This window comes from Anabrus simplex, chromosome 7 (assembly GCF_040414725.1).
Source record: "Anabrus simplex isolate iqAnaSimp1 chromosome 7, ASM4041472v1, whole genome shotgun sequence".
NCBI classification, from domain to species: Eukaryota; Metazoa; Arthropoda; class Insecta; order Orthoptera; family Tettigoniidae; genus Anabrus; species Anabrus simplex.
This window is the reverse complement of record NC_090271.1, coordinates 155,782,029-155,798,608: the sequence shown is the minus strand read 5'-3', so window position 1 is coordinate 155,798,608 and position 16,580 is coordinate 155,782,029. Positions and strand designations below refer to the sequence as shown.

The window sequence follows — 16,580 nt, the reverse complement described above, 5'->3', positions numbered from 1 at the left end:
CATTTTGGGATACAATGTGCCCTAAAAAGGAAATTTGGCTACAGGCAAAGTTGATCTTTGACAACTTGACAGTTAGACGAGCCTTCCTGAATCGCTCCAATACTTCCTTGATGTGAATGAGATGATCCTTGAAAGTTTCACTGTACACAATGACACCATCCAAATAGTGATATACGTAGTTAAATTTTATGTCTCCCAGAATAGAATCTAGGAGTCTGGTAAGGACTGCAGCACCAGTCGAGAGCCCGAACGGTAAACGGTTGAATTCATACAAGTTCCAGTCAGGACAGAAGGCAGTGAGATGCTTGCTCTCCTCGTCGAGGAGGATCTGATGATAGGCCTTATTGAGATCAAATGCGCTGAAGAATTTAGCTCCATGAAACCATGCAAAACATGAGTGTAGATCAGGAAGAGGTACAGACTGAAGTATCACCTTACGGTTTAATTGCCTACAATCAATAACTGGACGGAAGCCACGAGAGGTTTTCGGTACTAAGAATATTGGAGAAGCATAGGGAGAAGTGGAGGGTCGAATAATGCCGTCGCGGAGCATCTCATCAATGATATCCTTTAGAATTTTATTTTTGGATGGGCCAAACGATATGGTGCGGATCGAACCGGAATGTTATCAGAAACATCAATCTTGTAGGTAAGTACATTGGTACAACCCAAACGATCAGTGAATACATCCTGAAATTGGTCACACATTTCCCGAATTTTGTCAGCTTGGCCATCGTTCAGATGATTTAAATCAAGCTCCGCCTCAACACAGTCATCAACATCCATGATATTCATAGCAGTACATGAATATGTGACTCGCATAGGAAAGCTAAGAGATTGACAAAATTTAAAACTAAGACATTTGTCTTGTAAATTCAACAGCATTCCCACCTTGGAGATGAAGTCAGCCCCAATGATAAATGGAGAAGACAGATCTTGTACAACGAAACATTTAATTTTCCAAGTAAAATTGAAGAATCGAACCTTAATCGAAACAGATCCCAGCATTTTCAACTGTCTCCCATCAACACTAACACAATTGAGGACCTCGGGTTGAATAGAAGTAAGTTTACACGGACTAGACATCCTTTCGTACCATTCAGCGTCCATCAGACCTACAACACTACCTTTGTCAACGAGAGCACAAACAGGTTCATTATTCAATATCCACCATGGGCACACACATAGATATACTGGCAGAGATATGATCACAGGATGGGGGAAGTTTAGTTTTCGGAGAAATATAACCCCTTTTAACACTACTCGAACCCTTTTTCGGAGCTACTGGGTTAGAGTTTTTCAGGTTTAGTCATTGTTTTCTAGCAAGGTCAGCGGGTTTACCACTGTTAACCCTTTTAGAAGGATAATACCTTTGAAAATGTTCCAGAGATCCACAAACATAACAACCAGGTTTAGGGTTGGTAGGAAATGACACATTAGTACGTTGAACGTACGGACACTTATTGCGCAAATGGTCCTGCGTGCCACAGGCATAACACTTCCTGACAGGATTAGGTTTGGATGAAGTTAGAAGACGGTCCTGACTAGTTTTGTCAAACAATGGAGTAGGTTCGTCAACTACACGTGAAGTGTCGGCGTATTTGATACTCTCAGCTTTCACGCACACAGCTCTAAGATTGGCAAGTGAGCTAGGAGTGTCGATGACGGACAAATATGACCTATATTGAGGAGAAATACCTTCCAATATATCCTCAACCATCTCAGACTCTGGGACAGACAGCTTGAACACTTTGCAGTAGAAGCACAAATCAAGAATATAGGTTGTCAACATCTCCTTCGACGCTTGGACTCTAAAACAAAATTTTGGAATCAAGGTACTTAACGCCTTAGCTGGAATATAATTTCGCAAAAGGAAATCGTGAAACTTATCAGTTGACACAGATTCATCAATAGCCCGGGCAACTTCATGTTTAAGTACACCAAGACAATTTGGATACAAAGCACGGAAAATCTCCTTATTGTGAATATCAAACACATTGGCAGTTCGGGTTAGCTCCACAAAAAATCTTAGGAATCTGATGACCTCTTCAATGGTGTCAATATTGAAATCAGATTTCCGACCCTTGAACATATCGCTAACAGAAGAGGGAACATTATTACCAGCTGAACAGTGTTCGTGTAACACTCTTATAGTAGGTACAAGATCATTAGACGTGACGGGTACACTGACATTTTCAAAGTGTACACCCTTGTCCGCATTGTCATGAGTGACCTTAAACGACATAGTTTTAATTCCAAGTGAGTTAAGCATGATACCAATATGATCAGACAATGTCACACCGAGAGAAAGCAACTCAGAACACTTCTTCAAACTCTGCACATCCATACAAGTATCTAGTAAGTCGTGCACTCGAACTACAAGATGTGAGATACATGCCTTAATCCTATCTAACTGATATTTAGATGGCTCAAGTTCCTCAAAGTGATTACAAATCTCACTAATTTCTACCAAGGAATGCTTAATGAAGGTCGTATGCTCACGTGTATCCTCAGGGCTAAGATCAGGAATAGCAATAGGTGTATCATCAACACGAGACAGCAATACCGCGTCAGAAGCAATAGTACCAGTGTTGCTCAAATTATGGATCTTCAGCTCGTAATCGAGCTCAGCACGCCTCAGCATTCGAGGATCTGGTACAGGTCTGGCAGGCATCATGGATACACTGTTACCCACGATGAATTGCTCCACCAAGGTAATGGGTGAGGTGAACATACAGGCAGAAAAGGGTTAGGAAGCAAGAACGATGAGCGTACCACCATTTACTGAGTTTCGGTAATAGTCATTTCTCAAAGTGAAATGTCGCTCACTTCAGTAGCCATAGCAACAGCGTAGTTAGAACCACGCAACAGCTGCTATCACTCACTCTCTGTGGCACACTAACAATCGCAGGAGAGGGCAATCAAACAACAGGCGGCACAACACCGCAGCCCGAGTGCGGAATCACGCCAACTACGGAGAGAAGTCCCTCGATTTAAAAAAATGCACATAAAAGGGAAACGATGGTATCTGGACAAGGGCCAATTGGTCAAGGACCATAACAGAGGGTGGAAGGAGTAAGGGCAGAGCAATTCACTATAATAACACTCTCCGTCACACTTAAGACCAAAATTTAATATAATGAAAGAAGAAAATAAGTCAGGTGGGTGGTGCAATTTAAAATAAATTAAACAACAGAAAATACCAACTACTTCAACCAATATTAAGAGTTCAGCAATATTCATAGCATGGAGTTAACTTCAGATTAACTTAGAGGGTCTTTACAATTTACCCCCCCCCCCCCTTTTTTTTTTTTTTTTTTTTTTTTTTTTTTTTTTTTTTTTTTTTTTTTTTACAATTTGCCTGTCTCGAGCTCAAAACCATCTCTCATTAAATGAAGAAATTATTATTATTATTATTATTATTATTATTATTATTATTACAGGTTATTAATATTTTAGGTGCACCTAGGTCCGCGCGCGTCCTTACAAATTGCCCAAACAATTTACCATATTGTTATTGAACAGTTAAAAGCTGACAGGCATTAATACAATAATTATTACATGTTTGAGTTCCTCATTGAACACGGAAGCGTTTCAATGTAAAACATCTAACCGCATCGCCTAACAGACCCACAATATCCACAAGTAACATTAGAAAGGCAAAAATAAAATTTAAAAGGAGCCCACATCAAGAGAAAAACAATAAAGGATATCAATAATAAAATAACACAATAATACGGAAGTAATTAAAACTCATCTCGTGGCAGTTCATCACACCAAGGGCACAAGTACGCCGCACAACAAAGAACGTCCACATGACTCGAGCATTGTTACAACACTGACACGCCGTGATAATGCGAACTAATCAAAACTGTTGTCAACAAAACAAAAGATGGAAGCATACCTCCAACAATGTAATTAAATAGAGTGTAGCTTCAGAACAGAATTTATAAATCAAAATTCAAGAAAGGAAAATTTAAATAAAATAATAATAATAATAATAATAATAATAATAATAATAATAATAATAATAATAATAATAACGAAAATTAATTTAAAAGAAAAATGAAATTAAACTCGATTCGACCCAAAACACGCTTCAATATTCACTTAGGTTTAAAATCAGCAGCAGTTACATAAATATTACATTTTCAGACGTCCTTAGTAGGGTAACTATACAACCAGACTAGTAAATACCCTCCATTTGGTTTCTTTCATTTCCACCGGGAAGAATTTTAAATTAATAACAACAGATACAGTGATTTACCGTGTCACAGCTCCTGTTAAAATAATAGGTTGTTTTAAAACACACGGTCTTGTGACGAAGAAATATGTCCTTACATATTAAATTAACATCTTGCCCGAAAATGACACAACAGCTTGGACATAGTTTTTTCTTGCGGGATTAATCATTTTCAACCACAAAAGTTCACTCAAACACAAATATGATCGAAGGCGAATGGTATCTTCGGTCCAAGAAAACGTAATTATTATTATTATGCCGATCCGACATTTTGAATTTCGATGACCGGTGAGCTTTGGCGAAGCAATGCACCTCAATCTCGCTGAGATGGTTAATATAACATATAAGGTTGGACTTACCGAGGTGATGAGGCTTCTTCACATTGTTAAATTTTAAAACTTACGTCCATGGCGATGTTGAGGAATGTTGTCAGGTTCATTGGGACAAATTTCCACAAAATGTTCTTCAGAGACATCATCATCTTCGTTATCACTAGTTTCATCTACCACCATATTCAGAGTAGCTTTAGTGCCGTTAGAAACAATTAAATGTCTCCACTTTAGCAGCGGGGATTCCGCGGGCGTGTCCGGTATAATTTCGTCGCTACTCTCTGAACTAAATTCACTATCGCTATCCAATAAATCATCCGCGTTAACTCCACATTGTTCAATATACTGCCTTAATTTATCGTCATCAATACCTGCTGAAAAATTATCACGTGAACAACTTGCCATTTTCCTGTCACAAATCCACTCACTGCAAGGAGCAATCTCTTACTGACCGGTTAGCGGTATTTGTAAACATAGGAAACAACTCTTGTGAAAGCTGTAACACCCTCTTAGAACTTCCAAAGCAAGGTCAGGCACACAATAACGTGTAGCCCCTTTACTACAGGTTGTAACAAAAGTATGCACGTCACTATAGGTTGCCTCAAAATTATGTACTTTACATCGCAGAATTTTAAGCCGGCCGATGTAATCGGCTCTGGCAACTTCCGAGTGGATTTTTAAAGGCTGACCTGATCGGCTTTGGCAGTTTAAAGGGCGGTTGCTCGCACTACCGCCTGGCACCAAGAGAGTTAAGAGTGGGTGTCCCGTGATGCAAGACCAACCTGAAGAAATGGGGGATCCTTCCAGCAAACGCAGACACCTTGTGTGAATGTGGTGCTGAACAAGACCCAAGCCACCTACTTATCAGTCCCCTCCTGGACAACAACAAGGCCATCGCAGCTACAGTTTTTTGGAAATGCTGACCGGGCATGGAAATGAATGAATGAATATTTGATGCCAGTCCTGTATTACTTTCTCTAGTACGCCGTTGAACAAGAGCGGTGTGAGTCCATCTCCCTGCCTAACAACCATTTTATATTTCAAAGGGTGCAGAGTAGCATCCTTTGAATGTTATGTTGGGGATAGTATTAGTGAGGGTTGCTTGTATATCTGCTAGAAGTTTTTCATAGACTCCCTTTTCTGCTGTTATTTGAAGCAACATATCACGGTCAGTGGAGTCATATGCCTTTCTGAAGTTTATAAATGTCCATATGTATGCTAGGGGCTTTACGTCGCACCGACACAGATAGGTCTTATGGCGACGATGGGATAGGAAAGGCCTAGGAGTTGGAAGGAAGCGGCCGTGGCCTTAATTAAGGTACAGCCCCAGCATTTGCCTGGTGTGAAAATGGGAAACCACGGAAAACCATCTTCAGGGCTGCCGATAGTGGGATTCGAACCTACTATCTCCCGGATGCAAGCTCACAGCCGCGCGCCTCTACGCGCACGGCCAACTCGCCCGGTACATATGTATGGTTGGGCTCTCAATATATATCTTATTATAGTTTTATGATTGTGGATCTGCTATGCTGCTGATTGGTATTTCCGAAAACCTCCTTGGTATTCTCCAAGTGAGCGCTCAACCTGCAGTTCTAGTCGTTCTAGGATGGATAACGATAGAATCTTGTATGCTACTGGGAGTAATCAAGTAAACTCGTATCCTCATCCTGAGGTGGTGCAGCTCTTTTCAGGCACATCTCCGATGGAGGTGTGCTGCATTTACCATTTCAACCGCATACCAGCCCTCCTGCCATTCTTAAATTTCTTACAGTACCGGGAATCTAACGCGGGCCCCCGAGGACGGCAGCTAATAATGCTAACCGTTACGCTACAGAGGCAGACACTGGGAATAATGAAATACCACGATAGTTATTTACATCTTTTATATTTCCTTTTTTTATGTAAAGGATGGATTAAAGCTACTTTCCAGTACTCCGGTAGTTGTTCTTTCTCTCATATGTCAATAATGGTGTGCAAGACATCTATTGCTTCTTTCATGGCGTATTTCTATAGTTCTGCTATCATGGAGTCTTCACCAGAGGCCTTGTTGGTTTTTTAGACTCCCTATGTGGCATTTGATCTTATTGCGATCTGGGGGGGGGAGGAAGACGACAGGTTTTGGCAACTTGATTTGTTGGTTCTGATGGGTATAACTGATTTTTCGCAGTTTAGAAGTTTGTTGAAGTATTCGGCAAGGACCTGTTCTGTTTTATTCGTTTGCTGTTGCTGAAGTTCCATCTTTTCTTTGAAAGGAGAGGGAGGGAGGCTTGTATCCTTGTATTGTCTTTTTAAAGCTCCTGTAATAGTCTTGGGACTAACTTTGCTGGAAGTCTTGCTCAATCATGTTCATTTGTTCTTTTTCGTACTTGTGTTTTTCACTCCGTATTATCTTCACTGTTTGTGGCCGTTGGTTTTTTTAGATGTTCTAATCTTCCTCTTTTTTTGGATGTGTAGTGTATTTTCCAGGTACGTAGACATTCCACCAAGGATTGTTCGCAACTTTCATTCCACCAGGCATGTTTCTTCCCTTTTTTAACCTATGCTACTTCTTTTGCAGCTTGAACCCATCTGCCTTTTTGTACTGTTAAAATCCAAGTCCACTGGCTGGGCAAGTTCTTTGAATTTGTTCTCTTTTTCTCCGAGTTTCTTTGTGTCGAAGTGGGTTAGGACAGGTTGATTCTTTTTCTTGTTTAAAGAAATTTAACTACTGAGACATAATGGTCTGAAGGACTGTACCTTCGAGATATTGCAACATGGTCTAGTTGAAATTCTCCCATTGCTATATTTGAGGATTGCATGTAGTTTGTTTTCTGGGAAGGTGTCAAAAGTGGGTGGACATCATCTGTATGTTATGATTTTCACATAATTTAACAAGGTGTTTTCCATTTTTGTTGGTTCTCTTGTGTGTCGAGTGTCTCCCAATGGTGCGCCTGTATATCTGTTGCCGTCCTAGTTGTGCGTTGAAATCACCCATTAAGATCTTGATGTGATGTTTTGGAACTTTTGTGATTCTGGTATCAAGGATGTTCCAAAATCTATCTGTGCTCTCGGAAACTTTTTAGTTTCGTTCATTAGTTGGGGCGAGGACATTGATCAATGTGTATGTTCTGTTTGCACATCGCAGGGATAGCTGATCATTTATAGGTTCAAAATTTGAGATAGACCTAAGAATATGCCCAACAAGGAAGTTAGGATTCCCCTCATCTTACCCTGTAATGTATTAATTGGAAATGTTTGGTCATTTATAACGTATAGTAGCTGAAGGAAGATATCCGATATTTGGATGAAACATGTACTACTAACTTTTATCAGGTGACTGATTAAATGAAATATTGAATAGGTGGATCTATAAAATTTTCATGTATGTATAGTTGACATCAGTACGGAACTAATATGAAACTCATGGTATGCGATGAGAGATCTACTTCATTTGATGTAAAACTTCAATCTTTGTCTTCTTATCCCTCCAGGTAACTTTAATCATTCACCAGAAACACTGTATTTTAAAAGCCTCAAGGTGTTTGACATCAGTTTTCTTCATCCTACAGGTTTCTGAGGCATACAGCAAAACTGTCCTAACAAATGCATGCAGAATTCGTATTCATTCATTCGTTTAGGATCAGCAACAATATAACACCGAATTACAAAGATCTGTAATATGTACGGTTGTTATTAATCTAAAATGAGAAATATACAGAGATTTGCAAGGACATAAACATACACAAAATAAACTGTACAACCCTATATTTTACATATTTACATAAACAGCGACATAAACAAAGGAAAATTCTCTTAAATACAAGAGAAGAGACAGAGATTGGAAGATTAGGATTGAACCAGAAGGGAAAAATGAAGCAAAGTTATCTGAGAAATATCATGACAGAGAAATGGATGTGATAAGAAGATATCTAAGTTCCTCTAGAGAGATAAGGTAGGTATTATACATTGCTGAAATATATGTAGAAAGGTGGGAGTAGGGAACATGGATGAGGGTCTTCATTCTGGTCAGGGGCGTAAAGAATGTGATACGGGCCCGCCTGTGAAAGTAAAACTTCGGGCCTCCTAAAATACAATGTAAAACCTATCAATAACTTAATATAAATTAAATTGCAGCAGGTAGAAATGCAATGTAACTTATGGTCAAGGATATGAACAAAGGAATTATTTGTTATTGTAAAATTAATACAAGTAATATTTAATAGGTTTTATTTGATTGCTTCCATGGTTTAATGGCTAAGCTGCTAAAATTCCAACCATGAACAACTTAGGTGTTTGTACTTAACTGGAATTGGTTTCATTTTTCAGTAACTACAGAACTACAGTATGCTCTGTAACTGATACCGAAATCTTGATTACAATAATTTATTCAGTTACAACACAGAAAAATATACGAACAAAATTAAATCAAAATCTTTTCAAATAAAGTATGAAAGATATCAAACCGTACAACCGCAAACCTATTACAAACATCGCGCAAAGACAGCTCATTTGAAACTGAGCTAAGTGATTGTTATGACAACTTATTGGTATTGTACATTGTTGTTGAATAAATGTGTGACAAAAGTAAAATGTTCTGCAGAATATGTATATAACACTATCTCAGATGCACTACACATCAAGAAAATATCATTTCCTAACTAATATATAATATTTTGGTATCAATTTTCATGTTGTTGTTGTTGTTTGCCGAAGAGCGACTTGCTACACAGCTGTATATAATGCAAGCTCCTGCCATCTAGCGTTGGCATAACAAAATAATATTTGAAGGGTGGATGAAGAACATATTGAGGATTATAAAAATGCATTCGCCGGAAAAACGACTTAAGTGGTTATTGCATCCATCGCCTCAATTGAAATCAGTTTGTTCAGCAGGTGATATTCGTGAAACTCCTTGTGGTTGGGGGACACAGACGAAGAATCCCTTCCTGTTCTAAGAGGTGACTAAAAGGGGTGATGTAGGTGCTGAAATGGATTGTGGTTTTGGTACCATGTATTGTACCCTCTGTGGATGAGAGGGCCTAAAAACATACACAGGTAATCCCTGTCTGTCCTAGAAGGCGACTAAAAGGGTCATATGGCCATCGGTCCCCTCTTTATTTATTTTAAAAAGAAATTTAGGATTAGTTGTGGACCAACTCAAAGTTGTGATGTGCGTGCTGCTTGGGGATGTGCGATTATGCTCGAAAGCCTGACAGTATCCCCAAGAATCCAGTATCCGCCTGATAATGCAGGTCCTTGTACGGCTGAATGCCAGAAGGATATATTATTATTATTTAAATGTATACTTATCCTTCTCTATACGGTATGGGGTACATGCTGTTGTGGGTGATTTGAGGAACGGAGTCCCAATACTCATTGCCTCAGTCAGCCCGTATTAGGCATCGTCCAACATCGGACCCTGTGCAATACCTGCTATGACCAGGTGGATATTGTCTTGCCAGCTTGGTATGGCTACAGAGGTCCCTGATCGGAGTGGGTAGCATTCAGGGAGGATGTTTCCGGGCATGGCTGGAAAAGAACATCTACAGTCTGTCCAGGGTGGTCCACCACCTAAGTTTTTAACTTTTTATTCCCTGAGGGGGGGGGGGGGCAACCCCTTAGGACCAAGCGCAACATGAGAGTATGGGGTCCAGCTTCCCTAGGTTCCTGGTTACTACCAGAACCACAGGGCAAGATTTTAAGCGGGTGAAATCTATCTTGTTTAGTAGACACGTTGAAGGCATCTATGGCGAACTGAAAGATATAAAGGAAGTACACAATGGTAGTTTGCTGCTCAAGACTCACATTGTACATCAAGCTGATCAGTTGCTCAAGTGTGACCATTCCACTGTGATCTCATTCTGAGCACTGACGATGAATTGATGGAAGACATCAAGCGCCGTGACGTGACACACATCTGGCGCATTACATGCAAAATCAACAGTGAAAATGTTCCTACGGGTGTGTTCATGGTCTCCTTCAAATTGTCATTGTTGCCTGAGAAAGTCAAGGTCACAACCTATCGTTGCGATGTGAGGCCGTACATCCCATCTCCCATGCAGAGCTATCAATACCAAAGATTTTGACACGTAGTATCTCGTTGTTAGAATAAGTCTGCATGTGGTACATATGAAAGAGGAGCTCATGGTGCAGAAAAGTGTACACCTCCTTATAGGTGCACTAACTGCCCTGGTCTTCATTCGCCTCGAGATCAGAACTGTCCGGTATATCTCAGTGAGAAGAAGAGTCAGGCGATCAAGACTCTGGATGATCTTTCCTACCAGAAAACGCCCCATAAGTTCAATTCTATGAATGCACCTGACAAGACACTAGACTCCAGCATAGTAGCACAGAGTGTACCAGGTTTGTCACTTACTTCAGTAACACCTGTGAAGATCACTGCGTTCCAGGCGGCTGTTGCTCCTGTGAGCAAAGCCGCAAAGAGTAGAAGCTCGAAAGTGGGGACTACCCAACCTTCGACTACAAAGAAGTCTGTACCGGCTGGGAACCCTAAGCCGGCACGGCAGAGGAAGAAGACCTACAAGAGGTCGGCAACAGCCGCACCCAAAATGGCAGAGGCGGCATCGTCGACCGGGTCTGGGAATTCACCTCTCAGCCTGTCTAAGCAAGGAAAGAAAGTGGGGAAAATGGATGCCCTTATCAGGTGCTCCCCGCACTCCTCCTGCAAAAGGGGAATTGTGCCCTCCATCTGGAAGGTATGTATCAGCGCAAGCAGGTTCATCTGCTCCTAAACCTGTGCACTGCCCTTGTAAGAGGAAACCCTGCTCCCAGAAAGCATCCAAAAAGCTCAAGGAATGCATCTATATCCATCTTTGAATGGCGATATTAGTGTAGGTTAGAAAGCGTCTCACCGCTTAAAACCTAACACTTATTCTAGTAGTCCACACTATGGCACTGTTACAGTGGAATTGTAATGGTTATGTTAATACTTTAACAGACTTGCTAATAAAAATCCTTATACAGTTGTTTAACACTTGTATAGTTATACATTGAATAAACCTTGTACAAGCATTGCATATTTTTCTAACTAATAAACATGGTATATGCATGTATGCACTCGTTCCAAGCTGTAGGAATCTCTTCCTGCGGTTCACTGGCGTATTTCTTCACGTTCACTGACTTTATGATCGCTTTTGTTGGTTATCTAGGAGCAAAACCTTTCAAGGAGCTGTGTGATAGCACAAATAGAATAGAATGCTCAAATAAACAAGAACAGAAACTATGCACATATTTCACCGGTATCTTATTTTCAGTAGTAATAATTGTGTCACTGTTAATAATTACCTCATTCCACACTCATATCTGTAGTGCTGTGAGAACATGAAGTTCATACAATCTAGAGCCACCTTTTGCATCTTTCATTCACTTCTGTCTGTGGTAATGACAATTCGAGCATACTCTTTTGTAAAATATATATATCATTTTAAAATTCTCGTCGTCTAGGAGAAATGGATCATTCCCTCTCTTAAAGTGTTTTATTTCACGAACATGTCCAGCCTCCATAACCTCTAAATATTCTGTGCCCTCTGTGTTACAAATATCGTGAATATCATCGTTATTTTCCATTCTTTTAATGTGTACTTTGAAGTTGGATATTTTAACATGATTATATTACTACAGACAATAAATACCACAAAAATAAACTGATCGCTAATTGTTTCTTATTCGTTACTCACTGCTATACACCACTTATACAAGGGTCCTGGTCTGTACAAGCAATTCATTGTATAACTATAACAGATGTATACATGGTTTATTACCAACAAATTGCACATAAACAATGTATAAACCTTATATAAAAGTTATACATCATTTATTAGTGAGACTGTAAATATTTGGCTGAATTGTGCCAGCTAATCAGTCAGGTTGCGGCGAGTATAGTCTGTATTCAAGAAACTAACCTCACCAGGTCATGAAACGGTTCTGAGATATTTTGACTATACTTGATTGAACAGGATTATGCCAACCATTATACCATCCACCAACCTGGTATTTTACGCGTTGAAAGTAACAATATAGTTTAAAAAAAATAACATAAGTAATTCATAATGTAAAAACAATGTGTGTTAATAAATTTTTATTTTGCTTTTAAATAGATGGTATAAAAACATTGAACGGTTGAATTAATAAATGCAGATGAAGCCATGGGTAGATGCTAGTAAGCTATGTAAAGCTCACACCTTTGCTATCAGAGAGAGCAATAATCTTTAAAAGTCAGTTTTGGCACTTAGTCAAGTGATGCATAACACCATTCAATTTAGGCCTACTTTAAATTCTTTACGATACATAACCTTTAATCAAGTAGTTAATATTTAAGCGGTATGCCTATTGAATACATATACAATTTATTAAATCTAGTACATGTTTTTTACCCTAAAGGACATCATCAGCTAGAATAAATCACACTATATATCAGATACAAAAATTGCATCAGTAGATTGGTAAGATAAATTAAAATACACTTTTATACACAAGGACAATTAAAATAAAATATTTACAAACTTTGTTAAAGTTTCAACTCTTATAGTCAATAAAATTGATGTTAATTGTTCATTAAAATTCTTGATGACAAAGTTCATGGAAACTAACATTTATATTTGTAAAATCATAAGATAAACATTGATGTGAGTAAGAACCTTTGATTTAAAATATTTCTTGATAAGGATCGTTAAGATCTTTAATAGAAATTCCGTTAAATTGCATTTATGAATGAACGCTTCAGGATTCCAAGTCAACATGGGTCCAAAGCAGTAAAGTTAGTTGTAGAATTGAATAATATCAGTCTCAAATTAAAAGAAAACTAAATATAAGTGAAGAGAGATGGAAGATAAAATAATATGTGATCTAAATTGCGTTACTTACTTGTTATTGGCCCCGATGTGCGGAAGGGGACTCGCCTCTGTTGAGGTATGCGTCTATCTGAATTCAGACAAGTAGTAGCTACATTGAGCGGGGAGTGTGGAGGGGAAATAGGAGGACGTGTTCTGGGCAGAGGAACTACCCGAGTGTCACCAAGCGTGTGACACATTGAAATTTGATGTTTCTTTCTAACTTTCACTTTAATCAATTCCTCATATAAGATGTTAATCTTCTCAGAAAGATCGTTTATATACCTGTTGGATTGTTCCTCTGGTCCAGATAAATGTAAATTTCCTCGTATATGTTCACTATATGGCCTTTATTTAAAGTTTTCAAGATGTTAAGGTAATTGTCTATATCTGTAAACATGTGGTTGAAGTTTGTCATGAGATCACTCATGGCCGAATATCTGTTGTATTTCTTAATACCTGGCATGTTCCTGATATTTTGTAACAAAGTTTCTTCTGGTTTGACCGACATATGTAATGAAACAATTCCCACATTTAAATTTGTATACACCTGAATTTTGAAATTGATTATTAACAATATGGGTGTTATAAAATAATTTAGAGTTTGTGTTGTTGGTCCTAAAAGCAATTCTTAAATTACGTCTCTTGAATACATTCTTAATCCTATATAATTTACTGTTATTGTATGTGAATATGGCAAATTTCTTTATCTCTTCTTCTTTCACTAAAGTAGTGATGGATTTATTTTATATTTTATGTATAATCCTGCCTACAAATTATTATACCCATTCTTACATGCTATTCAGTATATGGTATTAATTTATTTTTTTAATTCTGGTGCTAAAAGAGGAATATTAAATGCTCTGTAGATCATACTAAAGAAACCGGCTCTTTTACGAGCTTCCGGGTGTATGGAATCATTTTTGATCACGTTAATCGTGTGCGTTGGTTTCCTAAAAATATTAAATGATAGGTTTTTATTATTTCTAGTAAAATTCAAGTCTAAATAATTCAAACTGTTATCTACTTCCGAATCTAGTGTGAACTTATGGATCAAGAGTGTTTAGGTGATTTAAAATGGTCCGATCGTTAGTTATTCTTTCATCTAATATTACAAAGGTGTCATCTACAAATCTAGACCAGTGGTATAATCCTTCAAGTTTATCAATAATTTTAGTTTTTTCCATGTGGTAGATGTAAATTTCGGCTAAGATGTCCTAAGTTGCAGTACCTATCGGAAGAGCTTTTTGTTGGTAGACTTTGTTGTTAAACATAAAATAGTTATTATTTAAGGCAAAGTGTAGGATGATTAAAAATTCATTTATTTCTTGAAGGCTGAAGTGACTATAAATTGGCTCAAATTCTCTTTAATAATGTTAATAGTTTTTTTTACCAGAATACTAGGATACATATTTTTAATATCAAAAGAGTGTAATATATTGTGTGATTGGAATTTACTCTAAATTTTTAGTAGTGTTACAGAGTTCTTTATAAATTTATTGATTTCAAATTTGAAATGTGTTCTAAGAAATTTGTGAACATATTGTGAACTTTATAAGTTGGACTAGTCTTGTAATTTATGATGTCTGATGGGTTCCCCTGGTTTATGTATTTTTGGCATTGCTCTAGCAGTAAGAAATCTTGGCTTCATATTGAACAGCTTTTTAGTTCCCTGTTCATTCATTAGAAATATGTTGTTTTTAAAAATTTGTTTCAACTTTTTTAGGAGTCCATTACTTGAATAAGTCTTAACTATTGAAATACTGCTTTCTGAGAATAATTGCTCTGTTCTTTCAATATATTGAGTTCTGTCCATAATGACTATCATTACCCTTATCAGCCTTTGTAACTATAAGATTATTATCATGAATCTTTCATTGAAGTTCTTTCAAATGTCTATTATTAGAATGTTTAGAGTCATCTTTTGTATCATAGTTGACTAAGACATACTTTAGTTTCTTTCTACTGGGCAAGTTGGCCGTGCGGTTAGGAGCGCGCAGTTGTGAGCTCACATCCAGGAGATAGTGGGTTCAAACCCCACTGTCGGCAGCCTGAAGATGGTTTTCCGTGGTTTCCCATTTTCACACCAGGCAAATGCTGGGGGTGTACCTTAATTAAGGCCACGGCTGCTTCCTTCCCACTTCTAGGCCTTTCCTGTCTCATCGTTGCCATAAGACCTATCTGTGTCGGTGCGAAGTTAAGCACAAATTGCAGTTTCTTTCTAATTTCAAACCATGTTTCTTCTTGTTGGTCTATGGGTAATTTTGTATTGCTTGTTCTATTTCTGCAACTGTATTTATCTTGTCTTCTAATTCATTAAATGGGGCCAATTATGTCCATTACTAAGGATAGTTTCTTCTGTTACATTGAAGGGAATGTCAGGTAAATTCTTAATGGGTGGATGAAAATCGGTTTCTGTTGTTGTGTTCCCCCTTGGTTTAGAAGACATATTAAGAGAGACTTTACGTTGTTTAAATAAGGCTTTTAGTTTCTTGTCCAAATTACTTCGTTTTAAATTTAAGATATGGTTAAGTTTAATGTTTAAGTGTTTTTGGTGAGAGTCCCATTCAATCAGGTCCAATAATAATAATGGCGTATGGCTTTTAGTGCCGGGAGTGTCCGAGGACATGTTCGGCTTGCCAAGTGCAGGTCTTTCGATTTGACACCCATAGGTGACCTGCGCGTCGTGATGAGGATGAAATGATGATGAAGACGACGCATACACCCAGCCCCAGTGCCAGTGAAATTAACCAATGATGGTTAAAATTCCCGACCCTGCCGGGAATCGAACCCGGGACCCCTGTGACCAAAGGCCAGCACGCTAACCATTTAGCTATGGAGCCGGACATCAGGTCCAATGACAAAGGGACTTTGAGGTGTGCCTCAGAAAGTTTTGAGTTTAATTGAGCTTTTTTCTTGTAGAGGAATTTGATTTCACTTTTAATCCAAATTTCATTGGTTTTCTGTTGAGTTTTGAGAATTCTTTCTGGTTTTTTGAATTTCATCTTCCTATATCTCACAAATGAAGCTGTTACAGCTTGTTTTGCATAACATAACCTTTATACATACCACTTGTATCTCCCAATTCATCTACTTCACTATCAGAGTCGTTATATCACCCTCTGCATTAACTATTTCCTCGTAGCTTATTTCTTGTCATCTTTACTACTACAGTCATGG

The 16,580-nt window shown here is 38.3% G+C and overlaps 1 protein-coding gene across 2 annotated transcripts in view; it reads left to right on the top strand.

The window, feature by feature from the left end:
- Nucleotides 1-16,580, top strand: part of Nop56 (Nop56 ribonucleoprotein) — a 247,786-nt gene that overhangs the window by 146,257 nt on the left and 84,949 nt on the right. The gene's annotated exons all lie outside the window — the stretch shown is intronic.